Here is a 24,626-nt window from a genome sequence, read left to right on the forward strand (position 1 = left end):
CTCTGGTTTGTGAGGAGATGTGCCTTCCTTGAAAAGCCTCACTCACACTCCCTGCAAACATAGGGCTTCTCTCCTGAGTGTGTTCTCTGGTGTGTGAGGAGGGTTGCTTTCAGTGAAAAGCATTGCTCACACACCCTGAAAACATAGGGTTTCTCCCCTGAGTGTGTGTTCAGGTGTCTCAGAAGAACAGACTTCCATGTGAAGCATCGCTCACACTCCCTGCAAACATATGGCTTCTCTCCTGAGTGTATTCTCTGGTGAGTGAGGAGAGTTGATTTCAGTGAAAAACCTCGCTCACACTCCTTGCAAACATGTGGCTTCTCTCCTGAGTGTGTTCTCTGGTGTGAGAGGAGATTTGATTTCATTGAAAAGCTTTGTTCACACTCCCTGCAAACATAAGGCTTCTCCCCTGAGTGTATCCTCTGGTGTGTGAGGAGAGTTGATTTCAGTGAAAAGCCTCGCTCACACTCGCTGCAAACATAGGGCTTCTCCCCTGAGTGTATTCTCTGGTGTCTTAGGAGATTTGACTTTTGTGTAAAGCCTCACTCACACTCCTTGCATACATAAGGTTTCTCCCCTGAGTGTGTTCTCTGGTGTATTAGGAGATATGACTTTCATGTAAACCCTTGTTCACACTCCCTGCAAACATAGGGCTTCTCCCCTGAGTGTGTTCTTTGGTGTGTAAGAAGATGTGACTTTTGTGTAAAGCCTCGCAAACACTCCCTGCAGACATAGGATTTCACTCCTGAGTGTGTTCTCTGGTGTATTCAGAGATCTGACTTTTCCGTAAAGCCTTGTTCACACTCCCTGCAAACATAAGGCTTCTGCCCTGAGTGTGTTTTCTGGTGTATGAAGAGAGTTGACTTCTGTGAAAATCCTTGCTCTTGCCTAACCTATGGTGGTGCAGTGGATAAAGTGTCAACCTGGAAATGCTGAGGTTGCCAGTTCAAAACCCTGGGCTTGCCTGGTCAAGGCACATATGGGAGTTGATGCTTCTGCTCCTCCCCCATTCTCTCTCTCTCTCTCTCTCTCTCCTCTCTATAATGAATAAATAAAATCTTAAAAAAAGAAAAAAATCCTCACTCACTCTCCTTGCAAACGTAGGGGTTCTCCTCAGATTGTGTTCTCTGCTGTCTGAGAAGATGTGACTTCAGTTAAAAGACTTGTTCACACTCCTTGCAAATATTGGGCTTCTTCCCTGAGTGTGTCCTCTGGTGCTGAGAAGGTCTGACCTTTTTGAAAGGCCTCGCTCACACTGCCTGCAAACATAATTCTTCTCACCTGAGTGTGTTCTCTGGTTTTTGAGGAGATGTGACCCATCATCAAAGCCTTGCAGATAATCTCCATACTTGATAGCTTCATTTGTCAACATTACTACTCTCATAGACAGTTTTTCTGTGTCCACTGAATTCACTTTCTGGCCTCTGCTTGGTGCTTTCTGTATTATTCTCTCTTGCTCAGTAGGGCTTCCCATGTGTCCTTTTGGAGGTTTGAAAAAAGCCCTTAAAATCCTCCTCATCCTGTTTCTTTTAATCAAATGTTTGGACTTTTCTTTGACCTTTTGACCTTCAGCTCTTTTATTCCCGTTTTGTGTATCAGTATGAGGCTGCTGCTGATTTTTATCCTCTGGGTAAAGATCCTTTGATTGGAGGTGTTTTCTTGTTCTGGGGAGAATATCAGAGAGATGATTGCATCCCATATGTTGACTGAGAAAGTTCTGACTGGAGAAGGTCAGAGAGAAGGAAGAACATGGGTGTATCTCTGGCTGTGGTTCTGTTGAAAAAGAAATTTTGGTCAGGACAGATATTGACAAGGCTGCCTGGGTCTTATGTTTTGTTAAGACCTGTCCCATGAGTCATTCTTATGGGGTTGACAATATATTCTCTCTCTCCCTCACAAAGTTTATTTTACAGTTTCTTTTCTATTTTGATTTTTATGTACTATATCTTCTTTAGAAATCCAGAAATCCCAAGCCAAGGGTTTTTTTATGCCTTGCCAGATGAGGTACTGTCAAGTAGCATCAGAGGCTCTTTCACCCCCTGTATGGTGACATTTTCTATGTACATGTAGCTTTTAACACAGTCCTTTATAATGACCACTGAATCCAACTAGGAATTGCTTCCATTATAGTTTTGACAGATGAAAACTAACAATATTTCCTTCCTCAAGCTTCACATCAAATATTCATACTTGATTATATTCAGTGTCAGCCCATTTCATAAACAATGAAAAATCCATTTTCAAAATATTTCCCCAACCATACTTTTTAAAAATTGATTCATTTTTGAGCAAAAAAGGAGGAGGAGGAAGAAGAAAAAGAGGAAGAAGAGAAGGAGAAAATAAAAGAAGAAAAAAGAGAGAGAGGTATTTATTTATTGTTCTACCTAGACATTCAGTCATTGGTCATTTCTCATATGTGCCCTGCCACAGGCTCAACCTTGGTATTACAGGTTGCAGCTCTAACCAACTGAGCTAACCAGCCAGGACCAACAATCATACTTCTTGCATGCCTGATTCTATCCCTCTCCAGCTAATCCATACTCCTCTCTCTCTTGGAGATTAAGTAATCTCTGAAAGGATTCCCATTGAACTGTATTCTCCAAAAATTAATAAAGCAAATCTTAAAGAATGAGCCACCCTATAGGCAAGAACAGCACCATCATCCCACCTCACTCAGGAAAGTTTCCAGCATCTCAGCTCAGATCACAGCACTGCATTCCAGGCTTCTGGGCATCTATTGAACCTATGCTTTTACCCTATATGCTATACAAAGGTGGCCCACAGAAAACAGGCCAATGCTTGTTTTCCAAGTGGATAGAGGTTTGACCTGGCATGTGGACTTCCCAGGTTCAAACTCTGATCACTGCACACATGAAAAGCGACTATCTGCTTCTTTTCCCCTCCATTTCCCCTTTCTCTCTCTCTTTCTCTTGCACAGCCAGTGGCTTGATTCGTTTGATCATCAGCTCGATAGTTCAGTTGGTTCAAGTGTTGAACTCAGGTGCTGAGGATCACTCAGCTAGTCTGAGTATGGACCTCAGACTGGGGTAGTTGGGTGAATCCTGGTTGGGGCACATTAAGAAATCTATCATCCTTTCTCTCACTTAAAAAATTAAATTTCTTAAATTTCTTCCATCTTCATAGAAAGTTATGGTTAGTGCTGTGTTAAAAATCTATGATATTTTTTGCTTATTGGTGAATGGCCATTTCTTATTTCACCTGGTGCTTGGAGAATGGCAGATACAGTGAACAAACAGTATCAAAGGGGCTTAGGAATTCATTGGCTTGTCAAGGAATATTTGTTCTAAAGAGACCAGAAGATGGCAGTGGAGTAGGCAAATGCACAGACTCCCAGGTCACACCACCAAACTGGATTACAAATTAATTTAGGAACAATCAGTGCGAAAAACCAAATCTGGAAAACAAGAACAGTTTCAAATAAGCCCCTTGGTGAGATCAGTAAACAAGACTACAACCAAGATAACTCAGAAGAAAATAAACAAATCAAGACTTCAAATTGGCTCGACTAGAAAAGACAAACCTGACAGTGGATTACAAACAATAGCTGATAACAACCCAAGAAGACCTAGAAATAACAAAAATAAATATTGAAGGCAGACAACACCAAACCTAGACTCAACCAGCTCTACAAACAACACACAGATATAATGAGAAGATAGAAAAGTGCAATCCAAATGAAACCACAAAAGAAATCTCCAGAAAAGAAACTGAGTGATATGGAAAAAACCACACTGCCAAATACAGAGTTTAGAATAATGATTGTTAGGATGCTTGGGGATCTTAGAACAACAATGGATGGTCATTATGAACACCTAAATAAAGAGATAGAAAGTATAAATAAAACATTGAAATATTAAAAATGAATCAGTTGTAAGTGACATATACAATATCAGAAATGAAGAACACAATAAAAGGAATTAAAAGCAGAATGGATGAAGTTGATGGTTGAATCAGCAAGTTAGAAAACATGATAATGAAGGCACAGAAGCAGATCAGAAAAAAGAAAATAGACTCAAAGTCTGAGGTAACTCTAAGAGAGCTCTGTGATAACATGAAGAGAAATAACATTTGCATCATAGGGGTTCCTAAAGTAGAAGAGAAAGAACTAGGTGTATTTTTCCCCACCAAGAAGGAAGGAACATGTCTCGGAGCCACCAAGTGTGGTAAGTTCAAAAGGCTTTATTCAGTACAAAGCGTTCTCCAGATGAGACTTACTGGCATGCAAGATGGAGGGTCAGGAAAAAATCGCACATGGACAGACCGCGTGGGTATATTTAAAAAAAGGGTCCCTCTAGGGCATTCGGGCTAATATGACATAGAGAAATCTTACTGGCTGACAGTCAATCGCCTTTGTTTCCAAGGAGTCCTAGGAAGTTTCTTTTTGGCGCGCTTGACTGTGGGCGGTCCTAGCCAAAGTTCCCGCAGCCTAAGTTCCCACGTGACCAGCCCTCTATCCACCGACCTTACATTCCTATCTTTTTGTTTTAATAAGGGGTGCCGCTTATTCATCTGGCTACTTCCTGCTGAATAGGGGCATCGTGGGAAGGGGGAGATCGGAAGGTGGTGGTTTTGAGGGGTGTCCAGAGGAACATCTGTTTGACCATGAGTTGAGGAACTTCGTTGGTGCAGTTCTGTAAGAATTTTTTTAAAAAGAGAGACAAATATGAGTTATACACTGATAATTAGAAGATTTAGGTAGGATAGGGGCATCCCAGGTAAGAATAGGTGGCTGCTATTAGGAGTTAAGCAGGTTGTAAGAGGAGAGAATTTTGCTTAATTTTTTTCTTGCAGACAGTTCAGATTAAAGCTTCTTTTATCAGGCCAGTCTTACTGAACAGCATTGCTCCCTGCTTCAGCTCACTCTGGAGGCAGGTTCCTGGTGGGAGGGACAGGAGCAACAGGAGGGTCTGCATGGCCCAATTTTTTTGTGAGCCACAGACGAGTAAGGCCCAGTGGTTCTGACTCCCAGCAATCCTGTATGAAAGCAAGCTTGAGGAGAGAGACATGATACCAAGGTGTTTGCCCTAGGAGCTTAGCTGCAGTAGGAATAGTCAGTATTACCATATGGGGTCCCATCTATCTGGGCTGCAGGGAGCCAGGCTGGAGCTCCCTTAGAAAAATGCTGTCTCCTGGTTGGAGGGGGACCGCTGGCTGTGTTTCATCTGGACCCCCTATGGGAGGAAGGGTGCGGTCCACGTGTTCCCTAAGAAGATGGCGAAGTAAAGACAGAAAGGGGAGGTACGCGGCAAGAGGAGGGGGGTTGACAGGTAAGCTGTGATTGATTAGGAATGGCTTATCATAAACCAGCTCAAAGGGGCTAAGTCCAGTGAGGTTTTGCGGGGTTGCCCTGATTCTGGTGAGTGCCAGGGGAAGGAGGTTTGGCCAGGAGAGCCTGATCTCGATGGAAAGTTTAGTTAGCTGACCCTTCAGGATGCCATGGGCCCTCTCCACTTTACCCGATGATTGAGGATGATAGGGTATGTGGAGTTTCCAGGTGATGTTGAGAGAGGTGGCAATCTGCTGGACTATTTGGGCAGTGAAGGCCGGGTCGTTGTCTGACTGGATGGTAGTCGGCAGTCCAAACCGCGGGATGATATTTTCAATAAGAATGGAGGCAATGGTATCTGCTGTTTCTCAAGAAGTTAGAAAGGCTTCTATCCATCCTGAAAAGGTGTCAACAAAGGTTAAGAGATAACGGAGTTTTTTGTGAGGGGGCATATGAGTGAATCTGCCAATCTGCCAATCCTGGCCTGGCACATGCCCCCTCAGCTGATGAGTAGGGAAGTGAGGGCAGAGTTCCCCTTGTGTAGAGGTTTTGGAACAGACAGCACATGCTGTGTGCACCTTTTTGATAGTCTGCTGGAGGCCTGGGAAGAAAAAGAGTGGTTGTAAGAACCGATAGAGAGCTTTTGGCCCTATGTGTAAGGAACAGTGGATGTCAGAAAGGAGAGTTTCAGCCTGTTCTTTTGGTAAGGCAATTCTATCTCCAAGAAATATCCATCTCTGGTTGCACACGTCTCCACCCTTTTTGAGGAGGGTCTGTTCTTCCTCAGGAATGTAGGAAGGTTTCAAGGAGGTGGAGAGAAACATGAGAGGAGATCGGGAGGCTCCCAGGGTGAGGTTTTGAGCTGTCGCGTTGGCCTGAGCATTTCCCAAGGCCACTGGGTCCTGAGAGGTTTGATGGCCCCTACAATGTACCACAGCCACCTCAGCGGGAAGCTGTAATGCCTGCAAAAGTTTAGAAATGAGGGTAGCCTTGATTATGGGGGAGCCCCTGGTAGTGAGGAAGCCCCTTTCCTTCCAGAGGGCAGAGTGGCTGTGGGTGATAAGAAAAGCATATTTAGAGTCAGTATATATAGTTACGCATTTTCCATGGGCCAGAGTGAGTGCCCGCGTGAGAGCAATCAGTTCTGCTTTCTGAAAGGTGGTGCCCTCTGGCAGCTTTTGAGCTTCTAGGGTGGAGGAGGTGGTGACCACTGCATAGGCTGCCCATCATCATCCATTGGGTCCCTGTACAGAGCTTCCATCTACAAAGAGTATTAGATCTGGATCTTTTAAAGGAGAATCTGATAATCCATCTCGAGGCCTGTTGAGGAAATCTATTAGTTCCGTACAAGAGTGGGTGGGTTCCGGAAGTGTCACTGGAACTGGCAATAAAGTGGCTGGGTTGAGTCTCAGAGAGGGTAAAAGAGTGATTGAAGGGTTTTTGATGAACAAGAGGTGAAATTCTTGTAGGTGGGAAGGACTTAACAGAGAAAGAGATTTGTGTGAAAGGAGGTCATTGAGCCTGTGGGAGGAGAATACAGTGATGGGTTGAGAAAGGGTGAGCTTAGTAGCCTCCTTGGTGAGTTCAGCTGCTGCACCCAGTACCTGGAGGCAGGGCTGCCAGCCTTTGATGGTGGTGTCCAGTTGTTTAGAGAGATATGCCACAGGGCCGTATGTAGGCCCCACAGGTTGAATTAACATGCCAACAGCATTACCGTGCTTTTCATCAGTGAAAAGATGGAAGGGGCACCTGGATTCGGGTAAAGCAAGAGGGGGAGAGGAGATGAGGGCATCTCGAAGGGTACAGAAAGCCCTTTTGATGGTGTTAGGGCATGTGAGAGGTCCCGTAAGAGTATCCTTTGCAGCCTCATAGAGGGGTTTGGCTAAGAGAGCAAAATTGGGAGTCCAATGTCTAAAAAATCCTATTAGACCAAGGAAAGAAAGAATCTGATCAGTGGTGGTAGGTGGTTGGAGACTGTGGATGGTCTGAGTTCGATATAGGGTGTCAAGGCAATGCCCAGATAGACTACACACTGAAAGTGAAGTTGAACCGTAGTAGGGGAGACACAATATCCCTTCATGGAAAGAAAGTTAAGAAGGGTAGCTGTGTGTCTTCTTGAGGCAGACAGGGAGGGACTGCAGAGAAGTAGGTCATCTACATATTGTAAAAGAGTACTAGTCTCGAGATCGCATGCAGCTAAATCCCGAGCCAGCGCTTGTCCAAACAAATGTGGGCTGTCTCTGAACCCCTGGGGCAGGACGGTCCATGTAAGCTGCTGGGCTGCATTAGTGTCCGGATCAGTCCAAGTAAAGGCAAACAGAAAGTAAGAGTCAGGGTGTAGAGGAATGGTAAAGAAGGCATCCTTGAGACCTAGGACTGTGAAGTGAGTGGTGTCTGATGGAATGTGTGACAGTAATGTGTAAGGATTAGGGACTACTGGATGGAGGGGAACTACTGCCTCGTTGATTAGGTGTAAGTCCTGGACGAGGCGATAAGCTCCTGAAGGTTTTCGAACAGAAAGGATGGGGGTATTGCAGGGAGAGTCCGTGGGAATGAGTAAGCCTTGGTTTAAGAGGCAGGTAATTATGGGTTTAAGGCCTTGGCGGTGACTTGCTGAAATAGGGAATTGGGGCCTAGATGGAAATTGGGAGGGATTCTTTAAGCGAATGTGTACAGGTGGGTGGTGGGTTGCTATCACAGGGGTAGAAGTGTCCCAGACCTGAGGGTTGACAACATCCGGTGGAATAGGAGGTGTGACCAGGTTAGAGTGATCTGTGGTAGTGGAAGAGTCTCTAGTCAGGAGTAGTAGGAGTAAGTGAGAAGATGCTGTCAGCTGCATAGTGGCCTCGAGACTGTGTAGAATGTCTCGACCCAGAAGGGGTACAGGGAATGATGGCATGACTAAGAATGAGTGTGAAAAGGGAATTCCATCCAAACTGCATGTCAGAGGTGGTGTGTGAAGAGGAGGAGAAACGGTCCCGCCCACTCCCATAACCGAGACCTGTGAGGGAACTAGAAGTCCAGAGTATGTAGGCAATACAGAGAAGGTAGCCTCCGTGTCCACAAGAAATGATATGGACTTACCCGCTACCTGTAGCATCACCCGTGGCTCAGAGAGAGCAATGAGGGTCTCTGATTCCGGGCCGCATCAGTCGTCTGCGAGGCTTAGGAATTCAAATGATGGCCCCACCTGGCTGGCCTGGTCTCCCATCTGAGTGGCCTGTCCTCCACGTCGAGATGTCAAGGATGAGCCTGCTGACAAAAGGGGACAATCGCTCTGCCAGTGACCAGGCTGCTTGCAGTTAGGGCAGGGCTTAATGGGCAGCCTCGGGCAGGGGCACTGCCGGGACCAATGACCCTCCTTGCCACACTTAAAGCAAGCTCCTGGTGGGGATCCTCTTGGTGGCCCGGACCTAGGTCGAGCACCCTCTGTGCCTTGCCCTTGTTGCTCTGGCCTTAGGGCTGCCACAAGAGCCTGGGTTTGAAATGATACTTTCTGCTGCATGCGGGCCTGGCGTTCAGCCTCGGCCTGTTCCTCTCGACTGTTAAATCCTTAAATGCCATGTTCATCAGGTCTCTGATAGGGGTCTGGGGGCCCTCTTCTGCCTTTTTAAGTTTCCTCCGAATGTCCAGGGCAGACTGGGAAATAAAGTGAGTAGCTAATACAGTGGCCCCGGCATTGGAGGTAGGGTCTAAATGAGTGTGGAGGACCATAGTGTCAGTGAGGCGATTTAAGAAGAGAGCTGGATTTTCCTCAGGTCCCTGAGTAATTTTCCTTAACTTGTCATAGTTAACTACCTTTTGTGCTGCATCCTGCATTCCAGCTACCAGACATTCAATCATTTGGTCTCGTCGTCTCCTACCTGTTTGTTCCGCCTGGTAATTCCAGTTGGGGTCCGTGTCAGGGAACACCTCTGGGCCCACCGGCACTTGAGGGTTTGAGGCGTGGACCTTATCTGCATGAGCTCGCGCTGCCATCGAGATTCGGTCCCATTCATCGGGGGTAAGGGTAGAAGATATAATAACATAGAGATCATGCCAAGTGAGGTCATATGCCTGAGTGAGATATTGGAATTCCTTGGCATAGTTGGTAGGATTAGAAGAGTAAGAGCCCAAGCGCTTTTCAATTGCAGACAGATCAGAGAGGGAGAAAGGCACATGAACCCGAACAACTCCTGCTCTGTCCACCTCATGGAGAGGGCATAGGAGGTTGGCTTCCTCTTGTGGCCTGGAGTGAGATCAGGTGTGAGTGCTGACTGGAGAGGAGAGAGAGAGAGAGCATCATTTGGAGGTGGGAAAGCAGGATCTAGCGAAGAGGGGGGAGGAGTTCGATGGGACCGAGGGAGCCGAGGAAGTCTTGCAGGAGGGGAAGAGAGTTCCTCAGGGGAGTCAGAAAAGGAGGAGGAATCTGGAGCGGAGGGTTTAGCTGAGGTTTCTCTTGCCAAAAGAATGTGTGGTGTAGAGCAACCGGCACAGAGTTTAGGACGAGAACGCAGATGCCAAAACTCCTGAATATAAGAAATTTCTGACCACTTCCCAGCCTCCTGACAATAATTCCGTAAATCAGTAAGGATGTTAAAATCGAAAGTCCCTTCCTGAGGCCACCTGGTCTGGTTATTTAGCGGGTATTGTGGCCAGGCTATGCTACAGAAGAAAATCAGTTTCTTCTTTTTCAAGGACCGATCAATGTTTGAGAGATTCCGGATTAGGCACACCAGGGGTGTTTTAGAGTCATATTTGGATCCCTTTGCCCCCATAATCACCCTCAGTTCTCGGAGTGGTCAGACTTGAGTATTAGCATGCTAAAACTCACGGTCGGGCCACGGACGGAAAAGGTAGAGTGGAAATGCTCCGGACGTCTCTAAAGCAAATGCACTCTGTTGGAAGAGAAGTCCCTGACGCAGCTGTGGTTTCGGACAGGGATTCTCGGAGGAGAGAACTGAGGCGAGGGGAGGCTGGAGGTGGGGAACTTACCACACCGTGCACTGAAGTGGGTGGGAGGTCGAAGGTCCTGGTTCTTTCTCGGAGGGAAGGGAAGAGGAGTGGTCCTTGCAGACTTCTGACTCCTCCTGGGTTTTCGGCACCAAAATGTAAGGTATTTTTCCCCGCCGAGAAGGAAGGAACAAGTCTCAGAGCCACCAAGTGTGGTAAGTTCAAAAGGCTTTATTCAGTACAAAGCGTTCCCCGGACGAGACTCACTGGTGTGCAAGATGGAGGGTCAGGAAAAAATCGCACATGGACAGACCGCGTGGGTATATTTAAAAAAAGGGTCCCACTAGGGCAGTCGGGCTAATATGATGTAGAGAAATCTTACTGGCTGACAGTCAATCGTCTTTGTTTCCAAGGAGTCCTAGAAAGTTTCTTTTTGGCGTGCTTGACTGTGGGCGGTCCTAGCCAAATTTCCCAGAGCCTAAGTTCCCACGTGCCCAGCCCTCTATCCACTGACCTTACACTAGGGATAAAAAATTTATTCAATCAAGTCATAGCTGAAAACCTCCCTAAATTGATGCAACCAAGAATTTCACAAGTTCAAGAAGCACAGAGAACTCCATTAAAGAGAAACCCAAAAAGACCTACACCAAGCCACATTATAATTAAAATGCCAAAGCTAAGCGATAAAAAGAAAATATTAAAAGCTGCTAATGAAAAGAAGGCTATCACCTACAAAGGAGCCCCCAAAACAATTACATCTAAATTCTCAACAGAAACATTTGAGGCCAAAAGGGAATGGCAAGAAATACTCAAAGTAATGCAGAACAAGAGCCTACAACCAAGACTACTTTATCCAGCAAGGCTATCATTTAAAATTGAAGGAAAAATAAAAAGCTTCCCAGACAAAAAACAAAAAAAACCCCAAAAACAAAAACAAAAATTAGGCCCTGGCTGGATGGCTCACTTGGCAGCAGAATTGTCTTGCAATGCAGAGGTGGCTGGTCCGGTCCTTGGCTGGGGCACATACAGAGACAGATTGATGCTTCTGTCTCCCTCTTACCCCCCTTCCTGTCTCTGATTTCAATAAAAATAAAAGATTAAAAAAATTGAAAAAAATAAAAACAAATAAAAGGCAAGAGAGAATATTTTTTTAAAAAATTAGGAATTCATTACAACCAAACCAGTGTTGCAGGAAATGTTAAGGGGTCTGTTGTAAACAGATTAAAGTGGGAAAAGAATATAGCAAAGAATAAATACAGCTTTAAAGAATAAAATGGCACTAAACAACTACTTATCAATAATAACCTTAAATGTAAATGGATTAAATAATCCAATCAAAGACATAGGATAGCTGCATGGAAAAGAAAACAGGACCTGTACATATGCTGTCTACAAGAGACATGCCTTAGCCCCCTGGTGGGCATGCCACGTGTATCCCGGTCGGGCACATGTAGGAGTCTGACTGCCTCCCATTTTCCAACTACAGAAAAATACAAAACAAACAAAAACAACAAAGAGACACACCTTAAAACAAAAGATGCACATAGACTGAAGGTAAAAGGATGGAAAAAAATATTTCATGCAAATGAAAATGAAAAAAAACTGTGGTGGCAAAACTAATGTCAGACAAAATGGACTTTAAAACAAAGACTATAGTAAGAGATAAAGAAATTTACTATATAATTATAAAGGGAGTAATCAAACAGGAAGATATAACCATCATAAATATCTATGCACCTAATATAGGAGCACCTAAATATATAAAGCAGACTTTGATGAATATAAAGGGTAAGATCTACAGCAATGCTATAATAGTAGGAGATTAGTGATAGTCAAGTGAGAGTTGACTTCTGTGTAAAGCCTTGCTGACACTCCCTGCAAACATAGGGCTTCTCTCTTGAGTGTGTCCTCTGGTGTCTGAGGAGTGTTGACTTCAGTGAAAAGCCTTGCTTACACTCCCTGCAAACATAAAGCTTCTCCCCTGAGTGTGTCCTCTGGTGTATTAGGAGATTTGATTTCTGTATGAAGCCTCGCTCACACTCCCTGAAAACATAGGGCTTCTCCCCCGAGTGTGTCCTCTGATGTGTGAGGAGAGATGACTTCTGTGTGAAGCCTCGCTCACACTCCCTGCAAACATAGGGCTTCTCCCCTGAGTGTGTCCTTTGGTGTCTGAGGAGAGCTGACTTCTGTGAAAAGTCTCGCTCACACTCCCTGCAAACATATGGCTTCTCCCCTGAGTGTGTCCTCTGGTGTATAGGAGATATGACTTCCGTGTGAAGCCTCTCTCACACTCCCTGCAAACATAGGGCTTCTCCCCTGAGTGTGTCCTTTGGTGTCTGAGGAGAGCTGACTTTTGTGAAAAGCCTTGCTCACACTCCCTGCAAACATAGGGCTTCTCTCTTGAGTGTGTCCTCTGGTGTCTCAGGAGAATTGAATTCAGTGAAAAGCCTCACTTACACTCCCTGCAAACATAGGTCTTCTCTCCTGAGTGTGTCCTCTGATGTCTGAGGAGATGTGACCCATCATCAAAGCCTTGCCCAAACTCTTTATACTTGACAGGTACAATTCTCAAAATTCCTACTCTCATAGACAGTTTTTGTGTGTCCACTGAATTCACTCTCTGGCCTCTGATGGGTGCTTCCTGCAGCATTCTCTCTTGCTCACTAGAGCTTCCCAATTTTCCCTTGGGAGTTTTAAAAAAGGCCCTTGAATTCCTCCTTGGACTGGTACTTTTAAGCAAATGTTTGGACTTTCCTTTGTCCTTTTGACCTTCAGCTTTGTCATCCCAGCTGTGTGTATCAGTATGGTGCTGCTGCTGATTTGGATCCTCTGGGCAGGGATCCTCTGATTGGAGGTGTTTTCTTGCAGATGTTTCTGGAAAAATTTGAGAGGGGTGATTGTATCCCACATGTTGACTGAGGAATTTCTGACTGGAGAATGCCAGAGAGCAGGAGGGACATTGGTGTATCTCTGGCTGTAGTTCTGCTGAAAGAGAAAATTTTGGTCAGGACACATGTTGACAAGGCTGCCTGAGTCATATGTTTTGTCTATTAAGACCTGTCCCATCAGTCATTCTTATGGGGTTGACAGTGTAATCTCTGTCTCTCACAAATTGTTTTTTACAGTCTATTTTCTCTTTTCATTTTTATGTACTGTATCTTCTTTAGAAATCCAGAAAGCCCATATCAAAGGTCCTTTATATGCATTACCAGATGAGGGACTTTCAAGTAGCATCAGGGGCTGTTTCACCCCTTGTATCTGTGGAACAATGCTGACCTATCCTAAATACATGTAGCTTTTAAAACAGTTATTTAGAAAGACCACTGGCCCCAACTAGAAATTGCTTTCCTCATACATTTCCACAGATGATAAACTGAAAATATGCCCTTCCTCAAACCTCACATCAAATATTCATACTTGATTTTATTCAGTGTCAGCCCATTTCATATACAATGTGAAGTCCTGTTTCAAAATATTTCCTCAATCATATTCTTTTAAAATTGATTGATTTTTAGAGAGGCAAAGAGAGGAGGAGGAGGAGGATGGAAAGGAAGAATAGGAAGAGGAGGAGAAGAGAAAAGAAGAAGAAGAAGAAGAAGAAGAAGAAGAAGAAGAAGAAGAAGAAGAAAGAAGAGAAGAAGAAGAAGAAGAAGAAGAAGAAGAAGAAGAAGAAGAAGAAGAAGAAGAAGAAGAAGAAGGAGAGAGGGGGGGAGAGAGAGTAAGAGAGAAGCATTTATTCATTTTTCTATGTAGGCATGCAGTCACTGGTCTTTTCTTGTATGTGCCCTGACCCTGGCTCAACCTTGGTATTACAGTTTGGTGCTTAAGTGACTGAGCTAACCAGCCAGATCCCCCAACCATACTTCTTACATACTTGACTCCTACTTTTATTCCTCTACACCTAATCCATAATCTTCTCTCACTTGGAGATGAAGTAATCTCTGAGAGGATTTCTCACTGAAGTGTATTTTTCAAAAATTAACAAAGAAAATCTTAGAGAATAAGCCACCCTGTGGTCTAGAACAGCACCACCATCCCACCTCACTCAGCAAGGTCTCATGCGTCTCAGCGTGGATCCCAGCATGCATTTCCAGGCTGCTGCACATCTCTCCGACCTCTGCTCTTACCCTGTATGCTAGACAGCGGTGGCCCTTAGAAAACAGGCCCTGGCCAGTTTTCCCAGTGAATAGAGTGTTGGCCTGGTATGTGGATGTACCGGGTTTGATCCCCGGTCAGGACACACATGGAAATTGATGATCTGCTTATCTTTCCCTCCCTCTTGCTCTGCTCTCTCTCTCTCTTTTCCTCCCACAGCCAGTGGCTCAATTGGTTTGATCATCAGCTTGATAGCTCAGTTGGTTCAAGTGTTGACCTCAGGTGTTGAGGATAGCTCAGCTAGTCTGAGCATGGACCTCAGACTGGGGTCGCTGGATGGGTCCTGGTTGGGCACATGAAGGAATCTGTCTCTCCCTTCTCCTCTCACTTAAAAAAATTAAATCAGAAATAAAAAATATAAATATTTTTTCTAAGAATCAAAGGCATACGAAATGAATTTTTAATTTCTGAAGCATCTGATTCAAAATCTTACTGACTTTACGGTGTACCATGAAAATATCTAAGGTGAGTTCTCTCTTCATTTTCATTTTGAATAATGGTTGTGCCCACCTCTAGCTGCTGAGAGCTCTCTCTTCCACTTGTTGCAGTCCTTGATGCCCAGCTTCTGGCCAAACTCGTCACCATACCAGACTAAAAGCTCACAGTTTGGCCTGATGACCTGGCAGGTTCGATAGAAAATCTGCCTGTGAAACTGAAAGGCCACCAGGTTCTGCTCTTCATCATCCCGGGCACAGTTCACATACCTGGGATTGAGGCAGGTGAAAGAAAAGAAACCCAAAGATGATGAGCTCCTACTGCCTCTCAGATCCATGTCCAGCTCTGCACCTGACACTTGGGCTCTGATGTCACCTACTCCCACAGTGCTCCTGGAGAACTTTTTGTTCAATGTCTCAGCCTGTCACAATGTCAAATGACTTCCTATCTTTAGGTCCTACTTACAATGCTCATCCTGCCTAATACCATTTTCCAAAGCCAATTCCAGACGTAATCTCCACCCTGATTGGCCATAAAACCCACTGACCTCTAGCTTTTTCAAACTAACTCAGGTTCTGTTTTATATCACAGAACTTGCTACTTGATGTTGGACTCTGTTTAGATTAGTTCACATCATTCAATATTCAGCCCAAGTCCATTTTTTTTTCTTTTTAATTTTTTTTTACAAGGACAGAGAGAGAGAGAGAGTCAAAGAGAGGGATAGATAGGAACAAACAGACAAGAACGAAGAAAGATGAGAAGCATCAATCATAAGTTTTTTATTGCGACACCTTAGTTGTTCATTGATTGCATTCTCATATGTGCCTTGACTGCAGGTCTTCAGCATACTGAGTAACCCCTTGCTTGAGCCAGCGACCTTGGGTCCAACCTGGTGAGCTTTTTGCTCAAGCCAGATGAGCCCGCATTTAAGCTGGCTACCTCGGTGTCTCAAACCTGGGTCTGCGGCATCCCAGTCTGATGCTCTATCCACTGTGCAACTGCCTGGTCAGGCGAAGTACATCTTTTCTTGAGAGGCCTTTCTCTATTCTCACATTTTATTTAGGTAGCATTTGATGCCTCACCCTGGTTTCCATAAAAACCAGGTCTCCACCTGCCCACTGAAGTGAGAAGCAGGAAGGCAGACAGATTTTCACATGCATCTGACCGGGATCCACCTGGCATGACCACCAAGGGGCAATGATCAGCCCATCTGGGATATTGCTCCATTTTAGCACCTGAGGCAGAGGCCATGGAGCCATCCTCAGTGCCAGGGACAACTCCACTCCAGTGGAGCCTTGGCTGTGGGAGGGAAGAGATAAATAGTGATAAAGGAGAGGGGGAAGGGCAGAGAATCAGATGAGTGCTTTTCTGTGCCCTGGGTGGGAATTAAACCCTGGACTTCCATGGCCGGGACAGTGCTCTACCGCTGAGCCAACCAAACAGGACTTGGAGGTCTCTTTGTCTTAGCAAATTCATAAAGAACAATAATAGCTTATTCACATTCTGTAGCCTCTGATAAAAGAGCCCCTCAGGGAAGTGGCCAATGATCATTGCTCTGTGGGGTTCAGAATTCAGCTCTAGTTAGAATTGAGGCTGGGATAATTTGCTGCCCTCACAGGTGTAGGCTATACTTGGATTAGGTATCCTGGCACTCTGCACTTCTCAAAAAATAGAAAAATTATAGTTAAACATTTCTAAAATGTATTGTTTCACCATGTCTGCAATTAGTTCTTTATAAGAAGATAAGTTACATAATCTGTTTAAGTAATGAATACCTTTGTCTAATATGGAATATATACTATAGTTAGGGCTTGCTTAAATAATGTTCATTAGATCAATTAAAGTGTAATTCAGGCCCTCAAAATTTTTTTCAGTGCCTAAATTTTGTCTAGCATAGAGATTTATATTTTGAGAACATATGCTATATTTTTATCTTCTTTTTTCCTCTATATACTTCTTGCTTTAAAAGAGCTCTGAATGGAGAAAATAGAGGAACAGAGGAATGAGGAAGCCCACTGAGGGAGGCATGATGAGAAGAAAAGATGTATGGGCCTGAGAGGGTTGAGTGTTTTTGTGACTCCCAGAAACTTCTTGGCCTTACTTCATCCAGTTGGCCAAGGATTCATTCTTCCCATCCACATACTCATGGCAGTTTCTCCCTTTGGAGATCTGCATTTCAGGGGAAAAAAATAAAGAATTTTTTTGGATGGTGAGTTAATAAAATTATTTTACTCTACTGTCAACAAAGCTCTTTCAGCTTGCATGCATTGCCACTAGTGACCACATATTTTTCTTATTCATCATATCTGCATTGAACTGTCAACTCAAGGCTGGGAGGAGGCATTCATTTGTGTCTGTACCACTTTGCTCCCACTTAACCTGTGATCCTCAACAGGAGCTGGTCCATGGTCTGCAAAGTCCACTTAGTACCCAGAGCTAACCATATTGTCTCCATCCATGTCCTAGCATGTAGAATGGCAGGTCCCACCAAGCCATGGGACGGATGTGAGAATCCACAAGACAGGGGAAGAGGTAAATACTTCTTACCTGCCAGGAGTATCCATTGTTGCCTGCCTCTTCATCTTCTGTGATTTGGCCCTCCTAAGGGCCAAAGTGAAGACCCACTGGCAGAGCAGATGCCTCATTCCACACTCCAAGCCCAGCCTCAGGGATGCCCGATGGTCTGATTCTCAACCCAGGAGGCAGAGTGAGGGCTGTGTGGTTCAGATGCCCCTTATTCACTGCACTGTCTTTTACAAATGTTGGGGGCCCATACACGTCACAACTGTCAATGAAGAAGTTCTGACACTTCTCACAATCTGGGTATGAGAGCAAGAGGGATTAGGGAAGGTGTAGTGCATGTTTCTGGACATACAGAGCTTCAGAAAGAGCCCAGGAACTCACATAATTGAACCCAATTGTGTAATGCAGGTCCATGGGGGAACTGAATGCTGTAAGAACCAAATGATTAGATGACATTATTGTATGAAGAGTTAGCATGCTTTGTAGGGTCACTTACAGAGGTAGTCATTGTCCTGGGGCTCACTGATCTCTTGTTACACGTGGCTATTTCTTTCTCGTAAGCTATACATCTTTACTTCAGTCTCCTTTCTCTTGAGTTCTAAGTTGGAGAAGAGTGAGTTTGGTGGAGTCTGGAGTGTTAGTCCCTATTTTGTCAGAAAACCCACAAACTCCTGCCATCAAATTATCACCTGTCCTTCTATACACTCTGGTATTTTCCTTTGTCAACTATTGGCTCAGACAGCCCCTATAATAGTAAGCCTCTACACTGACTACAGATGGTCAATACAATTTTAGTTTCTAGATCTTCTCATTATGAGGTGTAACTTCTCAAATGTTAGTTATTCATAAAATATTTATTAAGGGCACAGTATATGTAAGGCATTTAAAAAAGGCCAGGTATACAACACCAACAGCATATGGTTGCTATTATCAGAGATGTATTTATTGGACAACGTGTATGTGTCAGTTATTTTACATTGAATTTAAGCCCTAGCCAGTTGCTCAGTGGATGGAGCTTTGGCTAGTGTATGTCCCAGGTTTGATTTTCATTGGAATACATAGGAGAAGCAACCATCTCCTTCTCCAACCCTCCCTCTCCCCCTTCTCTCCTTCTTCCTTTCCTGCAGCCAGTGGCTCAATTGGTTTTATCATTAGCCCTGGGCACTGAGGATGGCTTGGTTAGCTAGAAAACATCATCCTAAGGTTTCTAAAAATCAGCTCAGTACTTGAGAATTGGGGTCGCCGGGTAGATCTTAGTAAGAGTGCATATGTGAGTCACCTCACTATCTTTCCTCATCTTACCTAAAAAATAAAGAAATACATACACAGGTAAATTAAATTGAGTACTATCAAAGAATACATGCGCGTATCTTCATCTTACACATTAGCATTGAAGAGCTCAGATAATTTGTAAGATTTGCCCAAAGGTCCAGTGCTAAATTCACTCTAAATTTAGTAGAGCTTAAATCCAGGCCTATCCAAAGTCCACCCCACACACCTAGGCCATAATTACTAGCCTTTTTAGAAGACTCAGAGGAACTGGAATCTACAAATGATTTTTTCTTAACGAATTTTCATCTAGAGTGTTTTCTAGAGCGTCTTGCTTCTCCAGGATGGAGTGTGATGCTGAAGAATCAAGTTTTGAAACTCTGAGGCTGCCAGCTTCAGTGGGGGCTACTCAGGCTTTAGTGCAGGCTCACCAGCATGAGCACAGGGTCACTGGCTTGAGTGTGGGATCATAGGCATAACCCCATGTTTGCTGGCTCAAGTCCAAGGTATCAGGCTTGAGCAAGGGGTCACTCACTGTGCTGTAACCCACAGTCAGGGCACATATGAGAAAGCAATCGATGAACAACTAAGGAGCAGCAATGAAGAATAGATAGTTTACATTTCTCTCCCTTTCAGCCAGTCTGTTTTTGTCTGTCCCTCCCTCCTTCTCTATCTCTCAGTAAAAGAAAAAAGAAAAAAAATTGGCCATTTACGTCAAAAATATAATAAAGGTCACTTAACTGGACAGAAAGTCTATTTCTTTAATATAACACTTTCTTTTTTCTGTCTTTGTTGTGGACCATAAATTGCAAAAAGCCATTGTAGATTCGAGGCTTAGCAAAAGGCTACGTTCTCCCCCCTCCATCTCCATATTTGGCTATGATGTTGAGTATTTTCACCCATTCTACTTGCTTCCTTGGGTTGCTGGAAGCAATATACATGCCCTTCCTCTGACTTTTTGTTTGTTTCAGATGTTGGTAGATTTCACTAATGTATCCTGTTTTTGCCTTGGGAAAGTTCCTGTCTTAGCCTTGGATGTGCAACTTTGTATCAAGGTCCTTGATTTGCATATGACTATATAATAAAGCGAACTGGGGCTATGGGGCACTCAGATACTGCCAGGCATGTTGAAGAGTCCTCCCAGTCTGATCGTTTTTGTTTTGATAAGTGTGTTTCCTTAATTCCGCACCTTGGGAGCCGCGCTGGTCCACGGCAAGTTGCGCCCGAACAGAAGACTTGAGTATGAGTACAAGGAAATTAAAACTGAATGAAGGTGATGGAACTCCCCAAACTGAAGTGCACACAGTGAGTAAAGAAAGTTTTTGGGGAAAGTGTAGCCAAGAGTAAAAGCTTATGGGACAGATAGGGTAAAAAATAAGGGACCTTTATGCAGAAATGTTTCCGTATGAAGACAAATTGTTGTCTAAAGAGTATCAGGGTGAGCTGGAAAAAGAGGGATGTGAATATGAGGATAACTTTGGAGTCTGAGGATGACAGGGGGGATAAAAAAATCCATGGCTATGGCTGCCTTAGCCGTGGGGCCTTCACTGCCCTCAATTCCTTCCTACATTCAACCCTCTGCTCCTCTGTTCCCTTATTGGGCTGATTCCAGAGTCTATAGCTCAAAATTTGGGAAATACACTCTCTAACAATCTATAGACCAGGCTCAAAATGTAGGGGAAACAATAAATGATGGCTTTACCCATTTTCCTGTTGTAGAAAGAGAGGATAGTACAGGGAGACTAGTGCAAGAACATGAACCTGTACTTTTTAGAACTCTGAAAGACCTTAAACTTGCTTGTGTTCAATATGGGCCTACTGCCCCTTTTTCACTTGGTTTATTAGATAATATTAGGGCAAAGGCTCTTCCCCAAATGGCTGGAAGGTGATTGCTTGTGCTTGTCCCTCTGGGGGTAATTATTTGTGTGGAATTTGGACTTTCTTGAGAATGGAAAGGAGACTCAGGTAACAGGAAGATTGCAGCTTTTTCTGTCATGGTCTGATTTTTTTTAATGTTTTGATTGTGGTTTTCTGAACTATTATTTTGTTTCTTTCTTGTTCTTTGCCTGGAGGTTGAGGCAGGGGACCTGTGTTGGATCTGACTATAGAAAATATTTCAGCAGCTGCCGAGAGCAAATTTTCTCGGGGAGATTTTGTTTAGTCACATCCTTCAGTCCCTCTGTCTGAAAATGCCCAGACTAATATCTGGCAGGCATCTTTCTAATCTGGATGTGCTCTGAAATCCTGGGTTTCTCTCTGGTTTGTTGGGTTCATCTAATTCTTGTCTCTGTTTAGTCTTTGTTTAATGTTGTCTAAAATGTGTCTGTTTTTAAGGCATAAATTAAGGGTTTTTTGCATGCAAAATTGGAAATGCTGGCTCCAATATTTAGAAAAAATAAAATGTTTTTAGAACTTGTAAGGAGCGCTCATTTAAATTTAAATAGAATAGAATGTAGATGCTTAAGACTTTCTGATTTGGTTAGTGCATTGTGAGTTATGTTCAGAGTTAGGAGCCAAAGAGCAATTTAAATATTAGGATTAGTCAAAGTTACATGTTATACTTGTGGTTTTTGTATGTAAATTGTCTTGTTATGTGTAAAGTAATACTCAGTTAGGCAAAACAAAGGAATTGAGCAAAATTAGGCAGGGCCCTAATAAGTCATTTCAGGAATTTGTCTCATGGCTAATTCAGGCAGTTAGAAGAATAGTATAAGCATGCTAATTCTGCTTCTCAGGCCACGTCCTGCAAAAGGGCCCCAAGGAAATTGGTGATTTGGCTCCTCTGATTTTTCCAATTGATTAAAAAAAATAGGTCAGGAATGCCCTGAAATGGAACTAACAATACAAGGGTGTAAATTTAAAGGACTTTTAGATACTGCAGCTGATATATCTGTTATTGCTAAGCCACATTGGCCTCCTTCCTGGCCCACTCATGCAGCAGCCACAGAATTACAAGGTATAGGGCAGAGTAAATCCCCTCAACAAAGTTTTGGGATGATTAAGGTCATTCTGGATTTTTTCAGCCTTATGTGCTCCCTGGATTGCCAGTTAATTTGTGGGGTAGAGATGTTTTGAAAAATATGGGAGCATTACTTGTCAGTCCTAATAGTTTAGTCAGTACTCAGATGCTTGATCAGGGATTTTTGCCCACTAAGGGACTAGGGAAATAACAGCAGGGAATTCTCACCCCCATAGAAGTGGCACCCAATACCAGAAGGTGTGGATTAGGATATCAAAATTTAGCATAAGGGCCTTGGTAGCTCCTGCTACCCCAGTAAGGCATTGTGCAGACCCAATTACTTGGAAATAAGATAATCCTGTATGGGTAGACCAATGGCCCCTTTCTCAGGAGAAACTTAGGAGAGCTTCTCAATTCGTACAAGAGCAGTCACAGCTTGGGCACATTGAACCATCCAATAGTCCATGGAATATACCTATATTTGTCATTAAAAGGAAATCAGGAACCTGGAGACTATTACAAGATTTGAGAGCAATAAATAAGACTGAAAATTATGGGTCCTCTCCAGCTAGACTCCCTTCTCCTGCTGCCATTCCATGGAATTTTCACCTTGTAATTATTGACTTGAAGGATTCCTTTTTAACTATTTTTTTAAACCTGCATGATTGAATTCAGTGTTCCTTCATTTAATTTTTAGGCTCCAATGGAGCAATACCAGTGAAGAGTTTTCTTCAAGGTATGGCTAACAGTCCTACCTTGTGCCAAAAATTCATTTCTCAAGCTATTTTCTCCAGTGTGATGGTGGTACCCTAAGGCATACATAATTCATTATATGGATAATATTCTTATCACTCATTCAGATAAAGACACTGTGTTGATCATTTTACAACAACTAGAATATTCTTTGAAAGAATCAGGACTATATAGCTCCTAAAAAAGTACAGCAATCTTTACCTTTTTCTTATTTAGGACAAATTGTTGAGGAACAACAAATTTGTCCACAGAAAATAGAAGTCAAGACAGATCATTTGCAAACTTTAAATAATTTCCAGAAACTGTTAGGAGACATTAACTGGCTTAGACCTTCCTTAAAATTAACTACTGGGGAACTGAAACCACTTTTTGATATTCTTAGAGGCTCTGCTAAACCAGCTTCTGCTCAGCTACTTAGAGCTGTGGGACAACAAGCTTTAAAGCTTGTACAAAAAGCCTTGCAGCAAGCACAACTAAAATGCATAAATTCTGAAGAATCAATTGCCTTACTAATTTGTCCCTCAAGTTACACTCCAATGGGACTATTGTGGCAAGCTTCAGGTCCTACTGAATAGATTCATTTGGCTGTTACTTCTAAAAAAGTTTTATCTTTGTATCTTGACCTTGCCATCTCCTTGATTATCAAGGGGTGTAGGCGACTCTTACAGCTTATAGGTTTTGAGCCTCAAATTATTGCTTTTTCCTTTTTCAAAGGATCAACAACAATGGCTCTGGAAAACTTTCACTAAATGGCAAATTGCTTTTACAAATTTTAGAGGCCAAATTGATTCTCACTATCCAACTAATAAAATAGTTCAATTTTCATTAATTACTACATTTGTATTTCCTAAAACAATTGTTAATGAGCCCATTCCTAGAGCACCTACAGTCTTTACTGATGGGTCTAGCTCAGGAATAGCAGGCTTATAATCGATGGACAAATTTATACTAAAATAATTTGCCTTGAAATCAGCTCAAAGACGAGAATTACATGCCATTATCATGGCTTTTCAGCATTTGCCATATTCCTCCTTTAATCTGTATACAGACAGCAAATATTTACTTATGGTTGTTTCCACTATAGAGACTGCTGTCTTAGGGACAACTGCTGATGAACTATTTCAGCAGTTTCTCCTACTTCAAAGACTTGTACGTCAACATAGAGCTCCATGTTTTATAGGACATATTTGAACTCACTCCATGCTCCCTGTAACTTTAGCACAAGGGAATGCCCTTGTTGATCAAGCTACCCAAAAGAAAATTATTTGGAGCAACCATGACAGATCGAGCAATTCAGTCTCATACTATTCATCACCAGAATGCTGCAGCCCTACGTAAACAGTTTCAATGCTCTCAGAAAGCAGAATGACAGATTGGTAAATCCTGTCCAAGGTGTCCTATACTACAATCTGTCCCTTCATTTGAAGTTAACCCTCAAGGACTCTTACCAGGACAACTTTGGCAAATGGATGTTACTCATATACCTTCATTTGGCAAACAGTCCTATGTCCATGATACAGTGGATACTTATTCTGGATTTATGGTAGCCTCTGCTAGGACAGGAGAGGCTGCTAAGCATGTTATATAGCTCATTGTATGCATTTTCTATTATTGGACTTCTTGATGTGATTAAAACTGACAATATTCCTGCATATGTAGCAAAAGCATTTACTGTATTTTGTCAAACTTTTCGAATTATGGGTATTTCTTACAATCTTTAAAGTCAAGGTATTATTAAAGTGTTCCCAGCAAATATTTAAGGTCAATTTAAAAATATAAAAGGGGGAGTCATATCCTGGAATTCCTGCAAATCTACCTTATCTTTAAAAAAATTTTTCTTTTGAATGTTGATGAACAGGAGACGCCAAATCCTTTTCTCCTGCAAACTTCTACCCTCTTTTATTTGATCCAGCTAATAACACTGTTTTGTCTTTTTCCAAATGGCTCCAGATATACAAAAAAGGTTTATATAGGCGGATGGGGATTCTCAAACCTCTCAGCGAGATCTTCTGAGCATGTCTTTTAAGGTACAAGAGGCAGAAAAAGCCCAAAAGAGATCAGGTGAAATACTAGCTCTTGGGATACACCCTCAAAAGGCTCCAATTCCCCAATGGGGCCTCTTAGGACTCCATCAGGGCCCTGCTTCAATAGTGGAAATGATTTAAGCCAAAGCTTGCCAGGCTTACATGCCTTTGCTGTGAGGAAGAAGGGACACTGGAAGGTAGGCTTCCCCCTCGCTCCTCTAAGGGAGGGTTCAGTCTCTTCCAGCCCTGTTCCAGCCACCTGTGACCTAACCTTGCCCAGAATGCTAGG

General features: G+C 43.3%; 1 pseudogene; it reads right to left on the reverse strand.

Moving 5' to 3' along the window:
* Window positions 1-214: 214 nt before the first annotated feature.
* Window positions 215-24,626, reverse strand: part of LOC136318375 (histone-lysine N-methyltransferase PRDM9-like) — a 35,346-nt pseudogene continuing 10,934 nt past the window's right edge.

Source organism: Saccopteryx bilineata, unplaced genomic scaffold (genome assembly GCF_036850765.1).
Source record: "Saccopteryx bilineata isolate mSacBil1 unplaced genomic scaffold, mSacBil1_pri_phased_curated manual_scaffold_96, whole genome shotgun sequence".
Taxonomy (NCBI): Eukaryota; Metazoa; Chordata; class Mammalia; order Chiroptera; family Emballonuridae; genus Saccopteryx; species Saccopteryx bilineata.